Here is a 25,864-nt window from a genome sequence, read left to right on the forward strand (position 1 = left end):
TGAACAAGTTCCCAGGCTTGATCAGTAAGCTATTTGCAGTTCTACAGTCTTATCTTCCAGAATGGGTTTATAGTCTTACCCTCCAGAACAACTGCTTTCTGGATCAAGCAGACAAGTTATTTTGCACATCCCTATTGCAAGCAGATTTTTCACTGGAAAGTTTTTCTCTTATGTTCAAAATCTTAGACACACACACACACACACACACACACACTGTGTAAAATAAAGACCTCTCAGCTGTGTAAAATAAAGACCAATGGGCATGTCAGCTCCAAGACCAAGGGTGGATTTTGTTCTGCATATGCTAATCAAAGATGGTTATTTCAGCCAAATGCCCGGTGAGACTAAGACACCAACTCATGGAATGGTGGAGACAGTTCTCCCTATGTGGAGAAAGAGAGAAAGAGAGAGGGAGGGAGGGAATGAGGGAGAAAGAAAGAGAGAGATTCTTCTCTCACATCACAGGGAATGGAGTGGAGACAGAAACGGGAGGGGTGCGTTTCCCTGAGAACATTCTTTGGAAAATACGGCCTTTTAATATTTCCTTATCTGCCCCTCCTCACCTCCACATACCACCTTCGGGCTGACCTCGTTTCATTCTTTAGGGTTGCCACAAAGACTCGTGTAACTTGATTTTTCACCTGGATTAAAATGTTAGTCATTGGAGACCTTATGAAAAAGTTATTTCCTGAGGGCCCCTCATTCATCCAGAGACAGCCAGAACTACAACCATTTTGATGAAAATTATGTGCTTTCCGTAAGATTTTGAATTGTTAAAAGATGGAGGAAACATGCACAGAGTGGCCAGTGGTCATTGAGTGCTTTTGGTGGTTTGTTTTGAAGCTGAGTGAAACAGACAGATTCTATTGTCAGCATTTGGATGGTGATCATGGACTGTTTTTTCTCTGAGGAGGTAGAGAAGTAGTTAGAGATGGCTTGTCACCACCATGGATGGGCGCATCTGCCCAGTTAAAACTTCAAAACGAATCGAGTATGTGCATTTCACACTCTAAAAAACCATTTGTACTTTTCCTAGTGTGCATCAACTAGCAGAGGAGAATGGAAAGCTAGGTAATTATTTTAGATACAAATGCTTTGATTTGAAATTGTCTGGATGATATATGTGTTGAATTTTTGTGGTGACACTGGAGCGATTCTTTGAATGATTTAGGGAACAACTTTAATTTCCATTTTCCTAAGTGAGTGGTTTCGATGTCAAACATCCAGGGAGTTGAGAAAATGTCCAGGGTCACGTGAGGATGATTTTCAAAGCTTTGAGGTGGCAGCAGAGCGTGGCTCCTCTTATCTGGCGGGTGAAATGCACCCCCCTGCCCCCACTACCCCAGAGGGAATGCTTTCCTCTATAGTCTGGCTATCTCTTCCTTCTTCTCTCTTCCTTGGTCTTTACTTTCTCCGTCTGCCTCTACTTCTTACACAAACTCACTGCTTTACTGTTCCGAGTTCAGCACGTTTTAAGTCCTTTAGACAAAACATTTCATTGTTTGATAAAGAAATGTCCATTTTTATGCAAGGTCACGTTCAAGTTCCTGCCTGCAGCATTATTAGAGTTCCTTCCTTACATATTTACTGCCCCTGGAGCTTCTTGTGTTAAACCATAACCTTTTAACAAAAGATAAACTGCAATCTCTTGTTCGGGGTGGGCTTCGAGGGAGAGCTCGTTATTGTTACGAGACCCTCCACAAAGCCACCTGAACGTCCCAACTTCTTTTCAGGCTGAGACGGCCCAAATACAGAAGCTCTGCAGAGAAATTTTGCTCTAAGCACTTGACAGCTGGGGAGGAACACATACCTCAGTTCTGAAGAATGTCACCTATTTGGTTTTATCTCTGTTTGGTTTTCCGGGAGTTGGCTTCCATCTTGATAATGGCTCTTGCCCTTCCTTGTGACCTTCACCTTCTGGTACCAGGCCCTTGTTTTTGTCTTCTCAGTGCCTACTCCCTTTGTCTTATTTTCACCTCACTGACTCGGGCTACACAGACCTCTAGTGGAGGCCAAGAGGCCAGCTGTACCCCACCAGCAGGCGCCCGCCCCTCCTGATACCCACCGCGGCTAGCCAAGGCCCAGGTTAACCCAGAACAGACACTTTTACTTGCCTCACATCTCCCCTCAGGGAGCCAGAGGTGAGTTCAAGTAGGTTAAAGCATTACATTTGTAAATTTGTAAAGGATCAAGTTGTGAAAAGAAAGGCAATCTTGTTCTTTGAGACTTTATTAGGCAGTAAATGCAATATGATACATTTATAGGAGCGAAGACCCAGATCTTCTGAACTTCACTGAGCCAGAGAGTTTATGGAATGACTGCAGCATCGGTACGTTTTTACAAGGCACTACATTGACTTAAGGTAATCATAAAGCAAAAATGGGCAATGAGTACGTTCGAGTCTAAGTATAATTTATATACGTATTTGCCCAATCAAATCTAAAGACCCAAAGCCATGTGTTTCTAATTTTTGGTTTAATTTTTAAGCTTTTTAGTCATTGTTTTTTTTTTTAACGTAAAAAAAAAAAGTTGGGTTCGCTTTTTAGAAAATTTTCCTTGTATCATAATAAAATGCACCAACTATGCCAATAAACACTCATATCAGCAAAATGTGACATGAGGCCATGTTAAAAAATTCTTCATTGTGACAAAATACATCAGAATTATATGGCAAACCCTTTGCTTGTTATCATTTTGCTAGGAAAACAGAGCTACTGAATCTTTTCTACGTGGAAGCTGAACATAGACAAGACAGTTTTTTCAGATGATGTCAAAATTCTAAAGCTGTACTTTGATACATTTCTTCTACTGATCTGGTTATTTTTGCTACTGAATTCTTGTTATCTGCCATTCTACTCTTGTTATCTCATGGCTTTTGAAAAATAAACCTCCTGAGGGGGAAAAAGGCACAAATTGGGGGACTGACAACAGGGCAGACCGAATAATTTAGGAAAGGCAGAGAATACGGATAGCGGAATAGAACAAAGAAAATTAGTAGAAAGGTAGACATGTCAATCCATAAGTAGATACTAGAACTTTCCTTTTAATTTTACATTTTTTGCTTATGTTTATCATACCCCAGAAAATTAGCTGACTCAGCAAGAAGTTTGCCAAGGAAGGACAAAAATACGTTTAGGTGTTTGGTTTTTTCAATATTTATTATTTTTTAATTACCGAAGTGGGTTCCTCCCCCCCCCCCCCCCACCACTTAGAATGGTAAAGAGAAAAGCGGTACCACTTTATTTATTTCTGCTCTCAGTGCACAGGAGCCCGAGCAACCTACGTTCACAAACAAAGCATGAGAATCTGTCTGGTCACCCTCCTGCTTCTACAGCCCACTCAGAGGTGTGGGTGTTTGAGATCCAGTGTGTGTACTTGCAGTTCCCTTTCCATATGTTTCACACTTAAGTTCATATCTCTGCCTATCTTGTTTACACATGCACAAATCATGATCTATATATTATCCTTTAGGTTTTTTTCACTCCAGATGTCATAGAACTTTTTTTTTTTTTTAAAGTAAGCACTCCCAAATCAACTTCTTTCTTTTTATTGGCTACATAGAATTTCATGACATGAATCTATCACAGTCAGTTCTTTATTATAGTACATTGAAGTCATTCCTGGTGTTTTACTGCTATAAAATTCTAAAATGAATATTCTGTCTATTACTTTTTGAAAACTGGGAGCGTTTCCTAAAGAAACACTTTAGGACAGTTTCCCAGAAATGAAATTGCTGGGTCAAATGGTAAGGCTTTTTAAAGTTTTATAGGTTTTGGTAAATGGCCTTCCAAAAAGCTTATCTTTTCACTAAATATATGAGTGCTTGTTTTCTCATATCCTGGGCTGCTCTTGAGATTACAAATCTTCTTTTGTTTCATCTTTCTAATTGTGTGAATGAACATTAATATTTATTATTATCTTGATAATTTATTTACTTAATTATAAGAACAATTGAGGACTTATGTCTTTATTTACTATATATATTCTTTGAGAATTGCATATTCATATTTTGCCTATTTTTCTTCTGGAGTGTCTCCTTTTTCTGCAGTGATTTGTTGAAACTTTTCATGAATTTTGGATATTAATTCTCTCTCTCTCTTAAATATGTTGCAAATATTTTCTCTTAATTTATGCTACCTTTTTTAGCTTTAGTAGATTTCTTTTTTTTATATATATATTTTATTTATTTATTTGACAGAGATCACAAGTATGCAGAGAGGCAGGCAGAGAGAGAGGAGGAAGCAGGCTCCCCACTGAGCAGAGAGCCCGATGCGGAGCCCTATCCCAGGACTCTAGGATCATGACCTGAGCGGAAGGCAGAGGCTTTAACCCACTGAGCCACCCAGGCGTCCCTAGCTTTGTAGATTTCTAAACCTTGTTTGAGCATGTGAAAAAATTGCGAGCAAGGCTGCATCTGGGTGGCTCAGTCTGTTAAGCGGCAGACTCTTGATTTCAGCTCAGGTCAGGTCATGATCTCAGCATCAGGGTTGTGGGATGTCCCTTCTGTCCCCCACACCCCCACCGGGCTGCATACTCAGCGGGGAGTCTGCTTAAGATGCTTTCTCCCTCTCCCGCTGCCCCTCCCCCTTCTCTAAAAATAAATAAATCTCAAAAAGAAAGAAAAATTGCGAACACATAAACATTTCAAGAAATCAGTTAACTAACATATTTATTCGGTTGACTTAATTATTATTTAGTTTTTAAAAATGTAAATTTGAATTATATTACCGTGTTCTGAGTTTACAAAAAGCGCCTTCAAAGTTTTTTCTCTTTACCTTATCTGTTTTGTTCTGTTAAAAGTATTGCTCCATATTATCATTTTCACCTACTAAGTTATGTCTACTTTTGACATATAAAAAGATACCTGAAATATGAAAAGTTGATTTTAGCAGCTGTGGTAGACAGACCCTAAGATTAACCCCCAGTGAGCCTTGCCCTCTGGGGTTCATATCCTTGTGTAATCCTCTCCCTTTGAGTATGGGCAGGAGCTGTGACTTGCTTCTAACCATTAGACTATGACAAAGGGGATGGGGTGTTACTCCCATGTTATATCACAGTATAGAAGACTCACTGTTCTAGCTCTTACTTCCGTGCTGTTCTGGAAGGAGTAGCTGCTGTTATGAACTGTCTGTGGAGAAGCCCATGGCACAGGGAACCGTAGGCAGCCTCTAGGACCCGAGAGCCTCTGTCATACAGAGCCAGGGAATGAATCCCCTCAAAACCTGAATAAGCTTAAGACTCAGCTGAGTCTTCAGATAAGAATGAGGCCAGATACTATAATGGTGGCCCGCTTGACAGGGACCCACGCAAGTTCTACCCAGATTCCTGAACCGCAGAAACTTTAAGATAATAAAGTCGTATTAAATATAGTTTCAAGATTTTACTATTACAGAATTATAGAGCAGACCTTAGACATGGGGGGGGGGAAGAAACTGTTGGACTAAGCTTTAAATTGCCAGAACTATACTGGATAAAACGTCAGCACAATTAATGATGAGCCTGACAACTGGAATTTCACCCGTGTAGACATTAAAACAAATACAGGCATCACCCTGGAGCTTTCAAACTCACAGAGAATTGTGTATTTTGTGAGCAAAGCTGTTAAGTGACAATAAGAATGAGAAAACGAAACCTTCTGTTCAATGAAAGAATTTCTGACTTTTTCCATCACCAACCTTCGTCTGCTTCCCTGCCCACCCCCCGGTTCTTGCAGTGGTAACTTCTGGGATTGGCCTTTCCTTTCACCTGCTCCTCCCTTTTCTTGCTTTTTTGTTTTCTTTTGCTCGTCATTTCTATAAATCCATGTATCGAGATACTGATTTTTAAAAAATTTCCTGGCTTTAAGGATTCAGCTTAAAAAAAATCCACTACCAAATAATTCCATACGGTCAGAGCCAATGTATATATATTTTTCAGATTCCGCATGTAAAGAAATGTCATTGCTAACCTGCTTAAGAGTACAGAGATGAATGATTTCATTCCCTTCGTGCTGTGAGTACCCCTGAGATGTGTGTTCTCGTTCACGTCCAAGCCCCCCGAAACTTGCTCGAGTTTAGTGCATGTTTATTTCAAATAGAAAGGCTTTGCCTTTCTCCAGCCTTCACCCTTGTCGATCCTGATATGAGGCTTCCTTTCTATCAAAAGGTCTAACCAATGAATTTCATACCACTTGACATCTCAGTTCTCACCTTTTCCAGCTTTACGTGTGTTTGTAGGTGTCAGAATAAATTTCCAGCTCATTTTCCAAACTTTGCACAGCACTTTTCACTTTCTACCTCACATTATTAGTATTTCTGCACCTGTCTTATCTTGACTTTTTGGAGGGCAGAATCCCAGAATGCCTAAGTCTGTGCTTTGCAAGTAAGAGGCCCTAAATAAACCTCTATATGAATGGACGATTATTAGAATTTAAAAATGTTTTAAAGACATTTAATCTAGTTGGATTTTACAGGTTGGTGAAATAAGAAGGAAAAACATGGGGAGGAGTTTTTTATTTTGCCAAGAACTTTAAGTAAGCAATTATCTACTATCATCAGTATGTCATGAAACAGTATAAAAAACAAAATAAGTTCTAAAAATAAAGTTCAACACTCACTAAAAAAATTTGAAGGACACAATTTGGGGATAAAAAATTGATCCTTACCCCAGATGGGAACCTCAGATGTAAAACTACTTGTTTACTTTATTCTCCTTACTTTGCTTGTTCGTAGATGCAGCAAATCATATCATCCCGGCACAGTCTGTGTATTTTAGAAATCAGTAGGCTGGTCTAAACTTCCACTCAAATTCAAACATCCTCTTTAAACCACTTTGAAGGGGTTCCTGGATGGCTCAGTCCGTTAAGCATCTGCCTTTGACTCAGGTCATTATTCCAGGGTCCTGGGATTGAGCCCTGCATCTGGCTCCCTCTCAATGGGGAGTCTGTTTCTCCCTCTCCCTCTGCCCTTACCCCTGCTTGTGCACTTTCTCTCTCTCTCTCTCTCAAATATAATAAATAAATAAATCAACCAACCAACCACTTGGAAGATCTGCTTCTTGTGCATCCAGCCCTCACAAGCCGACACTTGCTTGTGATTAGTGACAGGTGGAAAAGAGGATCACAGCAGCAGACCCCCCCCAAAACTTGTGCCTACCTCTCAGGCTCTTAGAGAAAGGTAGAAGTCAGGACGTTTTATTCTGCACTGGAATATACATTAAAACAAGGTGCTGTCGAAAACTGAGACTTTTTCTACATTCTTTGTTGCTTTAGTCTTCCATCTTTGGAAAAGGGCTGCAGCTTTCGTAGAGTGAGCCAGTGTCTTAGAGATTGTTTTCTACCAGTATTACCAACTAAGCTCCAAACTTGAGAATTACTCAGATAAGTTTAGAAATAATCCATTACATATTTCAACTTTTTCTTTTGCAATAATTTAAGAACCACAAGAAGTTGTATAAGTACTACAGAAATTTCCCATATATCCCTTATGACACTGATACAATGCAATTAACTAAACTACAAGCCCTGTTTAGATTTTATCAGTTTTTGCATGCATTTTTTAATGCTTAATATTATGAAATTTATCATAAGTATAGATTCATGTAATGACCATCACCATCCAGTACAGAACTGTTCCATTGCCACAAAGAAATGCCCATGGCTACCTCTTTGCATTATATATTTTTAATAATTTATTTTATTAGCAGAGTGATCATAAACATATTCCTTCAAATGTAGAGGGGAAAGATGGAATTTTCTGGGAATTGAAGTTGAAGGGCATACCTTGAGCCACAGAGAGCCTGTGTAATATTTGGAGTTTTCCATGATAACACTTATTGCCCTGCCTACACTTAGATTTACCCAAGGTGTGTACAGTGAGTCAAAGATCATAAGTAGTAATCGGGAAGGAAGCAGCAATCCCAGAGGCCAAGGTACAAACAGAGAAAAAATGTGCTGGAACCTTATAGATAGGACTTGTTTAGGGGTTGTTCCAAGCTTTGTGGTGCTTAAAACATAAATGATTTGAGTAAATGTTTATTTAGAAGGGATTCAAACCAATGAAGGACCCCAAAGCTTAAGTTTCATTAATTCATAGCAAATCTGCCTCTGGATTAGTCTTGAACTAAAAAATCTTGACTAATAGATCTATTAATTTGTATCCTTCTTTAAAATGATAAATACTCAACCAGAAGGACCGAAGCTGACATCTACAGTTGCTATGAAGTAGATTCATCTGTATCTCTGGTTCACTTACTAGGTTAGGGGATGGATAGGAGGTCATTTTGGGGCATTAGAGATAAAGTCCTTGTGCAGATCACAGGTGACAATACAGTTTTGCCCTTGGGAACAGAGGAGACAAAAACCACGATATACAAACGACATAAATCTTTGCCTCTCTCGCGGTTTTGACTGTAGCTGGCCTTGTTTCTAAGGAGGCACATGGTTAAATGCTGAATATCAGCCACTCGCACACACTAGAAATATTTGTGAGATGCTTTTGTCTAAGGTAAAGACATCAGTAAGCATGTCTCTTGGCTGGGAATCTGATATTACAAAGCCAGAAGAAATCAAGCTGCTTATGACTACTTGGGAAGGAGTATTAATCCCTGTTCGATAGATAGGATGGTTACAGACACGTTGTGCACTTTTAAAAATTAAATTAAAGATAATATCTTTAAAGCACAAAGCCTATCATATAGTAGATCTTCAATAAGTTGTAGGTATTATCATCATTTCATATATATGATCTCCTTTAATCCACACTGAAACATTGGCAAGTACTCATCATAATCCCTATTTTTGTAGAGGAGGAAACGAGGTAAGAAAAAAAAAACCCACTTGCCATTAGATCACAAAGTGAGGTGAGACTTCTCTTCAGTCTCCTGATTCTAGTTTTAAATCCTGTTCCCTGGCACACAGCAGTCTCTCAGAATTGGTGACCTCATCTTCTTATTTCCCTTATTATTATAGTTATAATTTCCTGGTTAACTTTCCCTGTGCATAAATAGCTTTCAATCTCAGATAATGTATATTCTTTTTTTAAGATTTTATTTTATTTATATATCAGAGAGAGAGAGAGAGAACACTAACAAGGGGAGTGGCAGACAGAGGGAGAAGCAGGGTCACCCCCTTTGCCCCCTGTCAACCGGGACTTGATCCCAGGACCCTGGGATCATGATCTGAACTGAAGGCAGACACTTAATTGACTGAGCCACCCAGGCATCCCATATATTTTATCTAGGAGCCTCTTAAGGAAACAAGGAAACATGAAAAATCCACTCTGGTTTGTCTCCAAAACTTTGCCTTACTCTTCGCACAAGAAAGAAAGGCTTGCTGACCCGTGTCCCAGACTCATAACCCATGTCCCCTCATGTCTACCTCCAACTCACTCTCTTTAGCTTTGTCATCCAACTAATCTTGATTGAGCACCGTTATACCCATGCACTGAGTTGCTAGGGATGAACAGATACAAGACGAAGGCCCTGCCTTCCACGATTTCCAACTTAGTAGCAAGACAGATGTCTACACAATTAAGTACAACACAAGGAAGAGGATACGATGACATGAAAACATTGAGAAAGCAGTGGATTCTGACAGGACACAGGTTGTATTGGTGACAAGACCCATGAAGTGGCCTTTGGGCTGGTCCTTGAAAGAAGAGGAAGGAGAAGGAAGAAGGGCAAATGGGCAGCAGACACAAAGGATTAAGACCCAGTGAGTCATGAGCGAGCCACGCAGGCACGGCTAGTGGCCCAGCCCACTGAAGCTGAGGGCCCAGGAGGGAGCGAGCCTGGAAGGATGGATGGGAATGGGTCCCAAAGACGGTCTGTCTTGCTTAGGAGCTGGGCTAACGTGGTTGGAGACCGTCAAAGGATTTTAAGTAGAGATGTGCTGTAATCGCATTTTTTCCCCTAAAAATAAAGACCATTCTGGTGTTCGTGTGGAGAATGGATTAAAAGGGTGAGAGATTGGAAACAGGAAGATCACTTTGGAGGCCAGCTTTGACAATAGCCTCTTCCCTCTAGGAAATAAACTCATCTACCTCCTGGTGAGGTTCAAATTAGGAATAAAAGGGTGAGTTCTTTTTTCTTATGAAAAACTAAAGATGAAAGTACAGATGCCTCCCCACCATGAGGGCTTTAATTGAAGTCCCTTCTGGAAGGGACAGTTTCTAAAATCTGCAAGTAGCTTCAATTTGATGTTTTCAGTCAGATAACTTTTTCTGGGACCTCTTGTCTTCAAACATCTTCCTGGGACTTTTGGCGGGAGGGATGTACAAAAAATGCCATGGGAGAATCTCACGAAATTAGCCTCCCCCCCCCCCCCCCGTATTAATAGCACATCACTAAAGTACTGAAAGAACGATTTTTTTTAAGCAGAAAAAGAAAGTTTGGAAGTCATTCTTTCACTTCAGCTGGAAGGTCTGACTGTTGCTTTTCTGCTACCTGATGGCATCGAATTTTCTGCTATTTCTATGCATCTGGCTCTCCGGTGAAGCCCCCTAAAAAGTACCTACCTGAAAAACTAGCGTGAATGGCTTAATTTGACAATTTGTAGATGGTATTCTTATATTACCCTTTAAGACCTTAATAATTAGTTTTTCTTTAGTGCAGTATTAAAGCATTAAAGGTCATAAATTCCACAGTCACCTGTATCCATTTATTGCTAATTTATTATGGAACATATCATAAAACTTTCCTTGACATATAGGCCTCTTCATAACTATAAATCTTTTTTCAACTGTTTAGATAACTTATGCTTGAGTTCAAGAAGAGACCTCGAGGAGCAAATATTTAAAACATCTATTTATTACACATTAGCAGTGCAGGGCAGGCAACCATGTGAAGCCACTGAGAAGTATTCACTTACGTTCCTTCTATTTATCACTTCAAACCCTTATAAAGATAAATTTGTTTTCAAGAGGAAAAAATGTTACATGTCAAGTCGCTGTTTTACTAAGTGCTTTAAAATGTCCAGCTGAATAAAGCTATCTTTCTAGTTAGTAGAGAGCGCACAAAAAATGTTTCCATTGAGAATAAATTTGTCACTAGTAACCTCCATGAAGCTTAAAGAGGTTTCTAACTTGAAGGTCTCTTCAGATGGCAAATGTATCATGTTCTTTGACCAACATGTTGTTTTCCTCTGTGTCAACTACGGACATGATACCCTGTAAAAAGACTCACAGTTTAGTGAATGAGTTTATCGTCCTGTTTAAACTTCTGTATGGATATTGGTGGCATACACCTTCAGGAAGGGAGAGAAGAAAATAAGCTTGCTGGAAAACCAATTTGTCTAATAGACAGTTTGCTGGAAATCAAATAGTTTCCATTCATTTTGTCTCGTACTATCAGTAATGTGATGCATGAGATGGTCAAACCACTCCTGGGATTTCTCTTTTCTTTCAAAACTTTCATTTGGCTTGAGTTTTTCTGAAGCTATAGTGGTTAGCCAAACCAGAGTATCACAGGCTTTACTATACTCAAACCTCAGAGAATAAAAATATTCTTATATATTTCAAATTACCAATATAATTGTGTGGACTGCTATAATTTATAAACAATGGGATGGGTTTCTCTATTAATGTATTTTCAATCCAGCTTTCTGTATTTCTCTTTATTGATTGTGTAATTAATCAGACCAATGCAATCTGACCATTTCCATGTGTTTAAAGCTGTTGGGAATGAGCTCAATGTCTCAGTTGCTCAGTGAACTTGATATACAACTGAACCATACTGACAAATCCATTGCAAATGGCTGGAGAAAAAGGAATACAGCAAAACTTAACCAACCAAACCAAACCAAACCAAAACTAAAATCAAAACTCGGGTAAACTCTTGAAAACCTTGTTATACAATTTGCTGAAATCTTGCTTTCTACCAGGAGCCATGCAGTTATGTTGTCTGGACAATATATTATTATCCAGAAGTGAAATGAAGATCCTAAGAAGGAATTCTCATGTGTGAGTAGAAATTCAAAATATGTAGTTGAGATACATTAGCCATAAATAAAGAATTATTCAAGGGGTGCCTGAGTGGCTCAGTTGATTAAGCATCCAACTCTTGGTTTCAGCTCAGGTCATGATCACAGGGTCTTGGGACTGAGCCTTCCATCAGGCGCCAAGCTCAGCAAGGAGTCTGCTTGAAGAGTCTCTCTGCCCCTCCCCCCACTCTTTCTTTCTCTCAAATAAATAAGTTAATTAAAAAAAAAAAGGAATTATTCAAGAAAGAGTAAAGTGGTAACAAATCCTTAAAGAATGCTTAAAGATGAAAAAAGTAAGGCAAAAACAAATATAAAAATAACTAAAAAGATACAAGGACCACCACATTGCATCTTAAATATTGGCCTCCAGTTAATAAACACAACACACTAAAGTTGCCATGTAACTTGGGAAAATGGTGAAGTAATCGTAAAATGGGCTAAAAGTTTCCTCAAAATAGAGTAAGTCATCAGAATAGTTTTTTAAAATTGGTATTGCATTCCACTTAGACTTCCATAACATAACAGCACAGACTGAGTGGCTGGGCTGAAGTAACAGGAATTTCTGTTCTCACGGTGCTGGCAGCTGGAAATCTAAGCTAAAGGTGATGGCAGGGTTGGTTTCTGGTGAGATCTTTCTGGCTCCTTCTCACTGCCTTGACATGACTTTGCCTCTGTTGGAGAACACTGCTGGTAGCTCTTCCTCTTCTTTTAAGGATACTAGCCTTATCAGATTAAGGTCCCTTCCTTATGAACATATTTCACCTTAATTACTTCCTTACTGTCCCACCTCCAAATACAGTCACACTGGGGGGTTAGGGCTTCACCTTATGAATCTTGGGGGAAATAATTCATCCAATAACAGTATAAACTACAACATTTCTATATGAATTAAAATCATAAATCCCATGATCACATATACCCATTTATGGCTTTTGGTTCCTTTTCTGAATATTAAGTATGTTCATGAGATTAAATTACCCTGACAAACTTAACATTCTTGTGAAAGCTATAGAAATCACCCCCTCGGGTGCTGGGTGGCTCAGTGGGTTAAGCCTCTGCCTTTGGCTCAGGTCATGATCTCAGGGTCCTGGGATCAAGCCCTGCATCAGGCTCTCTGCTCAGCAGGGAGCCTGCTTCCCTCTCTCTCTCTCTGCCTGCCTCTCTGCCTACTTGTGATCTCTCTTTCTCTGTCAAATAAATAAATAAAATCTTTAAAAAAAAAAAAAAGAAATCACCCCCTCTATTACTAATTTATGTAAACTTTAGCATAGGCAAAATAATCAAATTTTAAATAATTTGGGTGAATTTATAAGTTTGGAAAATTGGTGATTCAGAGAATTAGTATTATTTGTAAATTATCTTTTGGCCACAGAAAAGTGAATTAGGAATAATTGTTATCTCACCATATCACAGCTGGCAGTGGAGAGGTCCTGTGTGGTGGTGGCAAGCCTAGGTGAGGTCTCCAGAATTCTTTGGATATTATTTCAAATTTCCCTAAGAGTTACAAGTTGCAAGAATAGGGAAGAGTACAAGATTACATCAGGTTCAATAGAAAATGCATGTGTCTAAGGTTTTCATGGGATCCAAAGGTCTTTAGTATTTTAGAACACGTGTAGGGGCGCCTGGGTGGCTCCGTTGATGAAGGGTCTGGCTTCAGCTCAGGTCATGATCTCAGGGTCCTGGAATCGAGCCCACATCAGGCTGCCTGCTCAGTGGGGAGGCTGCTTGTTCATCTCTCTCTGCATTTCCTCCTCCTCGTGCTCTCTTTATCTAAAATAAAAATAATTAAATCTTTATCTGAAAAAAAAAAAAGAGCCTGTGTATAAATAATGAGTCAGAGAAATGCAAAATCTTATCAAGGGCTTAACCTGGATAGGAGTTTCAGATTTCTGTGGGCAGGCAAAGAACTAGACACTATGGGCTCTGAGAACAACCACCTTCACGTTGAACAAAAGCATTTTTCACTGCCTTATTGACATTGACATGATTCCCTTAGGCTACAATTCATCCATGTCGAATGTTCAATTCAGTGATTTTTAGTATATTCACAGATAGACACAACCCCACCACAGTCAAGTTTAGAACATTTTCATCACCTCAGAAAGGAACCTTGTACCCTTGGCTGTCAACCCTCCATCTCCCACCAGTCTCCCTCAGCCCTAAGCATCCACTAATCTACTTTCTGTCTTTATAAATTTGTCCTGTTCTGGGTTTTCACATGAGTAGACTCAGAGGCAAGGCAGCCTTTTGTTACTAACTTCTTTCACTCGGTATGACGTTTTCAGTGTTCATTCGGGTTATAGCACGGACCAGCATTTTATTCATTGTTCTTCTGGCTTCTTCCAAGATAAGATTTTTTCCCCTAAATCTTTGATTTTCTGCAGTTAGAATATGATATGCTAAAATGTAGTATTTTGGGCCTCTGCCCTGCTTGATATTCTTTGAATTTCCTGGATCTGTGTTTCGGTGTCTGACAGTAATTTGGGGGAAATTCATAGTCATTATTGCTCCCAAAATGTCTTCTGTTCTTTTCACTCCTCTCCTTCTGCTATTCCCATTATGCATATGTTGCCTCTTTTGTCCAATGGTCCTTGAACCTTCTGTTCCATTTTTTGGCCTAATTTCTCTTTGCTTTTCAGTTCGGGAAGTTTCTACGGACATATCCTCTTATGGGAGCTCCATCAGTAATCATCGGAGCAACTGCCAGACTCATTTCCAAAGTGGTTGCCACATTTTACCTTCCCACCAGGAGACCATGAAAGTTTTTATTTCTACACATCCTCAATGCTTCTCATTATTGAACATCTTGATTCTTAACACAAATAAGAATAAATTTCATTTTTAAAATTTTAATTTAAAACACACACCATGGAAGACTTACCACAGTAAGCACTTTCAAGCATACAGTCCAGCAATCTTAAGTATGCTTACGTTGTTAGTCAACAACTCTGCAGAACTCTCTTCATCCTGCAAAACCAAAACTTTATACCCATTACACATCAACTCCCCATTCTCTTTTCTCTTAGCTCCTGGAAACCACCATTCTATGTTAGTCTCTGTGAGTCTCACTACCCTAAGTACCTCAAAAAGATACAATTGTATGATATTTATCCTTTTATGACAGGCTTATTTCACCCAGGATAATGTCCTTATGATTCATCCATGTTGAAGCATGAATCAGAATTCCTTTCCCATTTAAGACTGAATGATATTCCATTGTCTGTGTATTCCACAAAATTTTGTTTATTTATCCATCTATCCACTAATGGACACATGAGTTAATTACTTCCACTATTGGGTTATTATGAATAATTTTGCCATGAACATAGGTGTTCAAATGTCTTTGGGAGACCCTGTATACCCAATTCTTTGATGTATATACCTAGAAGTAAAATTGCTGGGTCACACAGTAATTCTTATGTTTTTTTTTTTTTGTTTTTTTTTTTTAAGAACTCTCATACTGTTTTCCATTGTGGCTGTACCATCTCACACTTCCCCAGTAGAGCACAAAGTTTCCAAATGCTCTACATTCATTCCAATTCTTGTTATTGTTTGTGATAGTAGCCATCCTAATGGGTGTGAAGTAATAGTTCACTGTGGTTTTCATTTGCATTTTCCTAACAGTTAGTACCATTGAGCTCACCTATATGATGAGCCCAGATTTCAAACATAAAACAAGATTCAGTGAGACTCATCAGGATCTTTAACAAAAATCCAGTTCCCATCCAGGCCCAAATCTGTTGAGGTAACCTAAATTATCTGGGATGGTAAGAGACTTCCTTCAATGGGTAACAATCTTTTAACCCTGGGAAGATTCAGAATTAGTATAGAAAAGATTACAGTGATTACAACTGAAGTACTAATATCCGGAAGTTAAGAAATAAACCATTCGTATTTGTTATTTTAGGTACTTGGCCTACTTGAAATGACAGTCTTATAACATCAATTGAAAATTTGTAATTGTGTGATTTTTACTTGGGATGACCAACTTGTCCTGATTCGCTCAGGACTTTGTTTTTATTTTTTTATTTTTATTTATTTTTTTAAATTTTTTATTTTTTATAAACATATATTTTTATCCCCAGGGGTACAGGTCTGTGAATCGCCAGGTTTACACACTTCACAGCACTCACCAAAGCACATACCCTCCCCAATGTCCATAACCCCACCCTCCAGGACTTTGTTTTTAAATTGAATATCCTGCATCCTGGACATCCTCCAGTTTAAGATGATTGGATTGGTCACTTAATTTAAACTTGAGTTTTTAAAAATGAAATCTTACTAAACTCATATACGGTATTGTATCATCTAAGAGAACTTCAGTGTCAGTGTGCCTTTAAATTTAACGTACTAAATATATAAAAGCTTTGTAAGTATATACCAGGGTTTCTGTAACTCAGATAATTGAAATACTTAAAATAGAAATATAATATACTAAATTTATAAGCCAAGTTTAAAGCGTTTGAAGGTGTTTAACTAATGAAACCAAACATTATTCGAAACCCCTTTTAAAAATGTGTTAACATTTGCTATACTTATATATGGACTAAAGAGATTTTTAAGTTTAAAATTTTCCTTAGGTAAATTAGTCACCAATTGTTTAAATCAAAAATAAATTGAGAGGGGCGACTGGGTGGCTCAGTGGGTTAAAGCCTCTGCCTTCAGCTTGGGTCATGATCCCAGGATCCTGCATCAGGCTCTCTGCTCAGTGGGGAGCCTGCTTCCCCTTCTCTCTCTGCCTGTCTCTCTGCCTGCTTATGATCTCTGTCTGTCAAATAAATAAATTTAAAATATTTTAAAAAATAAATAAATAAATTGAGAAACAGTCCTTTGAATACACAAAAGCTATTCCAAAGGACACCAGAAACTGGTATCAACTATAACCCAAGATGTTTGAAAATATCTCCATTCAAGGAGTTTCAAAAGGAGACAAATTATCCTGGTAACTTGGGGCCCATTAACAGTTGTCAAGTAAATCAACAGAATATGTCAATTACCATAATAAGTATACACACTTTTGGAATGAAAACACATCCTTTTGGAGATTAAGGAAGGCAAACCAAACTGCTTTTTTTGTTGTGTTTGTTTCTTTGGGAAATGGCCTACTTTAGTCGTTAAGAAATCAACATTAACCAAACTTTCAACCAAAAACTAGACTTAGCACTCACCATCTCTTAATGAAACAGTATCTCTATAATGTGTCTAAGGACCAACTCAGCTGGAAACCCATTCTGATTATTTGTCAACATCATTACGATTTGCGTATACTTTAACCAGCCTGACAAGGAAATAACTTTTTAAGACTTACAATTGAATTTTTATTTATGTATCTATTCCTTTTTCTTTATCATTTAGTTCTCTGATAGAAATTACCTTCAGAAATGTGGTTCATCCTGCAAGCTTTTCCAAAGTGGTCATTTCGGCAGGAAATCCAAGGAAACGTGCTGTCTAAGAAACCACAGAGCCGAAGTCAGCAATATTTACAGACACTTGGGCTCATGCAAGGTCTTTTCAGGCTGTGACAGGCTTCAGACCAAGTTTCCAGCCTGTTCTCCTATTTCAGGAAGGCTAGTATTGAATTCTTGCAGGAGGGATCACGACCAGACGACCAGTGACAGTTGCTTCCTACCTACTTCCTTTTGTGATATGCCCATCTCTGGAGTATGTTCCATGAAAGCCCGATTCATGGCTATCGGTCATTTAGACCGCAAAGCAAGAGAAAGCCAGCATTGTGTCTCCCTCTCCAGTCTATGACACCGCAGGCAGTGTTCCTGTTGCAATGTTACAGAGAAGCTTTGCACAACTCACCATTTGCAACAAACTGCCCCTCTCTTACCCCAGAGGAGACTAACTGACAATCGGCAAGACATTTTATTTTATGTTACCAAAACCGGACCTTAAGTATTAAATTCCAGGAAAAATTATAACATTTTAAAAGTTGGCTTATTTTATTTTGAGGGAGGTGCTATTGCATTAAAGACACCCTCTGCCTTTTAAATTCATCCTTAGACAGCAGAAGCATGTCTTGGAGAAAGGAAAAAGTCTAGGTTAGTAGTAGGAAGACATTCTTATCAACATCATGAGTCTGAAATGTCTTTGAAAACCCTGCTATATAGCACATTATAAAGGACATATTTTCCAAAAGATTAATATTTATTTTTATCAAGGGTGATTTCTTAAATTATAGTTTTAAAACATTAATAATTGCCAGTGGTTTCAAACAGACTTCCTTTTATGAGGAGCTGGAATCTTTTGGTTCACTAGACCTCCTTGATCTTCGACTGTATGCATTGTTTAGTTTTATTTGGTGCCACAAGGACTCCTCCAAACTTATCAGAAGCCTCAGTTTAATACAGAAAAGGAGAGGCTCAGAACATGTAAATATAAAACTGTTAATGTTTTCCACGTTTGTGATTCCAAGGTCAAAGTCAAACTTCTTATTGTATTAATAATAGCGAAGCAAAAATAGGCTTTGTAGTTGTGAATTCATGGTTTTAAAGAATAATTTCCCTATGTCTTTATTAATTCAAGCCATCCATCGAACCATTCAAGGATTCTGTTATGTATTCAATGATATATCTCATATTGTACCTTTAACTTTGGGAGACCATGAGAATGGATATGCATGTGATTCTTTACAGTCATCAACATACGATATTTCCTTTGTTCCAAAGTTATGTCAACTTATAACATTAACACTGGTATTTAGTAAAATAAACTTTAGAGCTTAATAGTGAAATAATTAAAAGCCAGTTTTCCCTTACTTGTTATTTAAAATGGCATGGCTTACACTAGAGTTCACACGCCATTTGTTATAAAGCATGGCCATATATTCTGGATTCTGATGCTATCTGAACCATAGACCAGCAATCATCAGAATTATAATAATAAAAAAAAAAGCTCCAAGAAAAACTCAGACAGTTTCAGCTCACCACGCCCTTTGCTTTTGACAGCGTATTGAATTCACGTCCTATTCAGTGGTGAGTAATGAAGAAACTAAGCCAAAGCTATAGGTGTGTTGCAGGAGTCCTTTGTTTGACCCAAGCCTTCGTTTAGGACAAAGCTGGCATTGATGTCCATCTCAGGCGACAGGGAGTGAAGATGGAGTGATTCGGCAGCTTCTGTTTCTACCTGCGGGCCTTGCTCCTTCCAGCGCTCCCCAAACTTGAACTTGGTGGGTGGGAGTAGAATTCAAGATGCAGCTGAAGATGCTCAAAGCTCCCTGTTCTGAATGGCAGACCTGTACTGCACGCCTCTCAGAAGGGCAAGCTCATCTTCCCTGGTCTCCTAAGAAATACATCCTCTCCTAGCCAAACCTGTTTCTCTTACTTAAGGCCATACACAGGCACGTGCAAACAAGCAGGGTTCCATGTTAGACTTCACGCTGGAGTCCGTCTAGATCCTGCTGGTGACTGCGAGGACTGTGGCAGCTGGAATGATTCATGTATGTGCGGTGAAGCCCGGGTTTCAATACTTGGGAGAACTGAATGTTTCTTAGCATTCTTTCCTCAGGAACTTCATGCTATCCTTTGTCATGTTGTTTTGCCAACGATCTATTTTTTTTGGTTATTCTGATGGGTTTGTATCTCATAAATATCAATCAAAGAAGTTCGGTTTCATTTTTAAGACACGGCAGAGAATATCTTGGCTCTTTCGTTTCTTTGGTGGGTGACTCAGCATGGAAAGGATGAGAATTCAGACCCACTCCATGTTAACTCTCTCCTGAAATTAGGGGAGTATTTACAAGTCTAACTCCTTTCCCTATTACAATATTTTGACTTGTAAGGAACCAAAGAAATGTTCTGTTTCAGCATTAGCCAAATCATGTTCTGAACATACCAACTGGTACACGCGGTCAAGTAAGTTTGAGAACATTGTGTTAAAGAAAGCTAGAGAAGTTTCTTTGCCGAGTGTCAGAGGCGGCAGACCAGTTACTTTCAGGTGGCAAACCTTTCCTGAATATTTATCTTTTTAACATGTCGTATTTCAGAAAAACATATATTACATGTAAATATAATATATACATATTATAATATACTAATAAATTTGTTTCTGTAATAAATATATTACTATATGATATGTATTTGTTATATTTATTTAATATATTTATTATATTTATATAAAACACATAATAAAATATTGTTATATATTTATATGCAAAATCATGCCAATATACCATATAAAATATAAAGATATAAAAATACATGTTTAAGCAGCACATCTATGTATGGCAGTGAAGGAAATCTTCCCCTTAATAAAATTAATTCATTTAAGGTATTTTTTTGTTTTCCCATGTGTGTCAAATACGCTAACAAGGATTAAGTAATGAACAGGCTAGGGATACTTGAATATGCCAAAAATTCTGAAGGTCAGATGTGAATGACAAGTTTAAGAAATATATCTTTACAAAGAGCTTCTGTTTATGGTTTTATCTTTCAGCCTTTTAAAGCTCAACAGTATGGGGGAGAGATTCTGAAGAGCGTGGGGATATAATCTCAGCAGAAAAGACTTGGAAAGTCAAGTGCCTGTGCCCCTCGTCATCTCTCCCTCTCCAACAGTCTGCCAGGCCTCTCTTCCTCCCCCGTCCCTCTGTGAATGGTGTGGAGGTAGAGGGGATGAATGAATGACTACCAACCACGACAAAGTGTCCCCCCTCCCCCATACACACATACTTGTTCACATCCCTATTTTCCTTATCTGTTATATTGAAGATCATTCAATATAAACTAGGAAAAAATATCTTGGGACAAAACTGTCCACTTGGAAACCTACTTGTGATCAGTTGGTTAATTTCATAGTTTTACATTTTTTAGACAAGGGAGTCCAGGCACATATAACTCATAATACATTCCAGTCCAGTTACATTTCAAGAAAGTAACAATCTTATTTCATAAGTGTCTTTGGAGTGAAGCAGGTTCACTTTTCAGAAGAATAAAACTCTCCTGGGCATTTTTGAATGTTCCACTCAAGACCGAGATGAATCCAAAAGGGGCTTCACAAATGTGATTGTTGCAGCGTACAGGGCCGAATTCCTCTGAGCACTGAGAAGTGTATGTTAACATAAAATGTGAAAGATCTTTCTTTCCGTGCTATGCCCTTCTCCAAATCTCCAAAGCAGTTGTTTTGTAAAAGCCTAAGTGGAAACACATTTTGGTGCCATAATTTCAAACAAACCATCTCTTTTTGAACTCTGCAGCCTCTATGCATTAACACAATAGCATATCAAGTTCACAAAATTTCAGATAAACCACGTTCAAGCTATAAAACGACCAAAAAAGGCTTAATTTTTCCCACATCTCATTTCCTTTTCCCACACTACTTTAAGAAAGTCCAGCTTTAGAATCTCTCAGTGAGCAAAGTTGCTGTAGCTACATCTGTGGCTGGATGCTGGCTGGAGAGCCACTCACAGTCTAGTCTAAGTTACCTTTCCCAGACACTCTGACAGCCGAGGGGAGGTCATCGTGACCACATTTATCATTTTGCGAGGCACTAAGGAGGTAGCAGTGAGTAAGGGAGCACTCCAAGAAATAAAGGACTGGATTAAACAGGGGTGCGTTAGCCGTCATTCGTGTAAGAACTCTGTTTGGCCAACGTGTTTTTTGCAACTGTCTTCTGAGATACAAAGAAAACGGTAAAGATGTAAAAGCATCATGGTCTGAGCCCTGCACTTTGCCTAAGTAGGAGGCTCAAAGCAGTTCAACATAGCCACGTTGCTTTTTAAAGTCAATTTAAAATATTTAAGTTAAAATATACGAAGTTCGATGAAGTCCACTTACTGGAAATTCAAGATGATGACAGTAGTTTCGCAAAATATGACCATCTTTGTGTTGGAAATAACATCAGAATAGAATTATTTGAAAGAATGACCTGAATAAATAAAACAACTTGAAAATAGCCCCGAATCTTTGCAGAGGAGTGAGAGAACCCGGGGTGATGCCTCTTCACTCAGGTACCAAAGTGTTTTCTTATTACACCAACCCCTTATAACTATATGACAGAAGCTTAAAATTTAAGTTCATATAGGCATTCCTTAGAGCAAAAAGGTGCAAATATCTAGGAGGTAGAGGAAAAAATGATTTACTCTGTTTTTCTAGCATTGCTAGTTTCCAGGTATTCACCTTTTGATCCGGCTACAGGCAATGATTTTCTGAAGTGGTTTCTGATGGTGTCTGATATCATTTATAGTACTCTTGAACAATCTTGTAATGTGCTAAAGTACATCAAATTAAGTGAGTTAGTGGCCAAAAAAAGAGTCCAACAGGCCCATGGGTGTCATGAGTGTTTTGCTACTCGCTGCCTCTTGTATTAACTGCTCAGAGGGAAGGAATGAAGTTTTTGAGACTCGAGTGGTGGATTTGGCGGAGAGCTATAACAGATCTAGGACAAATCTGAAAAGATTCAACAGTCTTAAACATGTGGAAGTTCGTAAGTCAGCAGATTATGACCTTTTTAGCCATTCATGCCTTCATTCAGTCACCAAATATCTGTTGAGGCACCACTCTCCGTCACGTACGACAAACTACGTTGTGTGGAACTCAGGATGTGAGAAACTGTGGTCCTGAGCTTAAGGAGTTTATGGTCAATGAGAGAAATGGCATATATAAATGAACTGCCTCAGGATAGGCTAATGTGTTGACTTGTGAAGGAATGTCACGTATGAGTTTGGAGGAGGGTGAGATTTCTTCCAGCTGATTTAATCAAGAAAATATTCATTTATAGATCCACTGATTTAATACATATGCTTAAGGATTGTTGTAAGCAAGATACAGATAAAGAGGCAGTTAAAATTCATTTATCTGAACAGTCAAATACATATTGAGGGTCTACCATAGGCCAAGTATTGTTCTAGACTCTAAGTGTTGTTTGAACAAGAGACAAAACCCTTTCCCTCCAGAGTTTACATCATAGCAGGGGAGACACTCACTAAATGAGTAGGCATATGATAATAGATAATTGGTGCTATGAAGAAAGTAAACTGGTTTAGCAGGGTACAGGACAAAAAGATGTGTCATTTTAGATAGGATGTCTAGGAAGACCCTGAAGAGAGAGGTCTAATGGATGAGAGAAACAGACCAGGAGAGAACCTTGGAAAAGAGCCTTTTGAGCAGAGGAAGTGGCAAGTATAAGCACCTGTGAGAGGGAGAAGCTTGGTGCTCTCGAGGAACAGACAGGTGGCCTGAGCAGCTGAAGCAGAGTGGCCAAGAGGGAGTGTAGTGAGGATGAAGTTGGGCATCAGCAAAGGCCAGACCGTTTGGGGCCTGTGAGCCCATATTAGTGCCATGGTTAGTCTGAGAACTGACAGTGAATTAGGAAGAAAACTGAAACAATGAAGTCTCCCAAGAGCCAAGGGAGCAAAGTTCTTCAAGGTGGAAGTTGTGGCCAGTAGCATCAGATGTGGCTGAGAAGTCCAAGACTATGAGAACAGCAGATTCATCACTAGGTTTGGCAAGAGGGCCACTTTGATGTGTGTGGCTTCCATAGAGTGGTGGGGATGAAAGCCTTACATGGCAGCAACTGAGGATGTTACTATCTTGGGGCTTATTTTTTCAAAGCCTTAGTGGCATGGATTACAGACAGAATGTGAAATGAAGAAAGGGCCAACTTGTCTCAATAGAGAATTTGTCTCTATTCTCAAATAGAGAAATGGGAGGCAACCAAGACTTGAGTGGACAGTCAAGAAGGATTTCAGGGAAGCTGTCATGTCATGAAAGATTTCACGTCTAAGCTGAAGCCTGAAGTCTCAGTATAGGTTAGCCAGTTGGGAGAGGGGGAAGGAAGAATCTACTAGGCATAGTGAACATAAGAAGCAAGCAACAGATTTTAGGTACAGCAATGATTTGAACAAATTTATATTTCAGAAACATTACTCTGGCCGACAATGAGGAGTGAACGAATCAGAGACTGAAAGCAAGAAGAGCAGGAGTCATGCTCCAGTCCAGGCAGTACCTGGTGGCAGCCTGTACTGGGAGAGAGGAGGTGGACAGGGATGATACTAATCCTTCACAATCAGTGTCTTAGGGCCACTGGCCAATCAAAATGAGCTCTGGCTGTAACACCTCTTGTAGCTGTGATGGTATGTACCAGCGGACATTTGTCTGCTTGTGTGCATGGCAAGGACTGGAGAGATCCAAGAGCAATTTAGAACTTAGTGTTGACAAGACTGGTTCATTGATTAGATGAAAGAAATGAGAGAGAGAGAGAGAGAAGGGCCAGGGTGCTTCTGTGGAGGGACGGTGACATTGTTTAATACGTAAGGAGCTCAGTAGGAGGAGTAGTTTGGTGAGTGAGTTTTGCATTCTGTTCTAGTCAAGCTGACATTCAGGGTGCTTCAAAGACAGGCAAGTGCGGACATCCACTGGGCCAGGGAGAAGACTGATTTGGATGTGGGGTATGGATTTGGGAGTCATTAACACAGAGAAATGGTAGTAGAAGCCAGAAGAGGGAATGAGCTCACAGGAGGAGAACCAAAGGAGTCCGAAGCGAGGGAGACCACAGATAGAGACACCTTGCAGTCTAGGCAGAGGAAGAAGAGACAAAAGCCAGGAGAATGCATGGTCACAGAAGCAAATGGAAGAGAGTGTGTCAGGAAGAAGGAAAGGGTCAAAGGAACCAAATGCTGCAAAGAGGTTTAGACAGAGAAGGAGGGAATATCAGACCGAGAAGGTGGAGTGACAGTGAGGTCATTGCTCAGCGCAGCAAGATCCCTGGCAGTGTAGTGGCGGGATGGGGAGGGGGGGGGGGGGGGGGCTGAAATCATGTGGTGAGGAAGTGAAAAGGTGGGCGGGCAGGTAGCGGTGAGAACCCAGAGGTAGTGAAGGTAGAAGCCCTTTCCAGTTACGTTGGAGACAGAAAAACAAGTTGTATCTAGAAAGGAATGTGGAGCTGGGGAAAACCTGAACATGTTTAAATGCTTCCTGTTCTCCATCCTTTCAGAAAACAAATAATGAAGAGGCTGAAGACCCTGAGAAGCTGGGAGAGGACAGGATAGCCCTTGGGCAGGAAAAGGACTGTCTCCTCCCTTGCAACTAAAGGGGAGAAGCCAAAGATGATCGCCAAGATAGATTTGACTGTTACATGGCAGAAACTGAGGGTGTTACTATCTTGGGGCTTATTTTTTCAAAGTCGTCTTGAAGAGAAGCTGAGTCCAGGTGGATGAATCAGCCTTTGGCCCCCATCCCTCCATTAGATTGCTCTTGTCAAGGTCACCATGACCTCCAATGTTGCTGAAGGTTAACTCTTAGCCCTCATCTTATTAGCAGCTTTGGACACAATTAATCATATCCCATTCCCTGAAACACTATCTTTCCTAGCTGTAGCAGGTATATTATGTGCGTTACTTTGAACATTCTGGGCCCTCATTCTTACTCTAGCCATGCTCTGGGGAAGAGTTATGTGAAGGTTTCAACCAGTCTCGTGCATGTGTGAGCTGACCATGTCTCGTGTCTCTTTCTTCCTGCCCCAGGGCTTCTCTGACACCCATGGAGTGGGACATCCCACAGAAAACAGGTGGAACTAACTCATGCGTGATCCAGAAGTGTAGGGGAGTTAACATTCCTTGGAGCAATCTCTGACTAACCAAGGATAGGAGCCAAGGGGTAAATGCTTTTTCCATTCTTTCCTTAGCAGACAGTTTGGAGATGCATTTCGTAAGGCTTGTGTGAAGGTCCTACCCGAACTCTTCTGTTTTACTTTCCTGATCCTTTGGTCCTCCAGGAGGTTCACCTTCCAAAATAAACCACCTCTGCTAGGCCTTTTCTTCAGTTCCTTCTTTAAGGGAGTCCCAGCTAAGATTTCTGAGGTAAGGCAGAGGTAGAAACAAGCCTAAATGGATAAATGAGACAGATTCCTTTCTAGTTCTCTCCCTTCCCAACCAGAGCCTGGGTCTAATTTTAAGCAATCTCTCCTGTG

This window comes from Mustela nigripes, chromosome 4 (genome assembly GCF_022355385.1).
Source record: "Mustela nigripes isolate SB6536 chromosome 4, MUSNIG.SB6536, whole genome shotgun sequence".
NCBI classification, from domain to species: Eukaryota; Metazoa; Chordata; class Mammalia; order Carnivora; family Mustelidae; genus Mustela; species Mustela nigripes.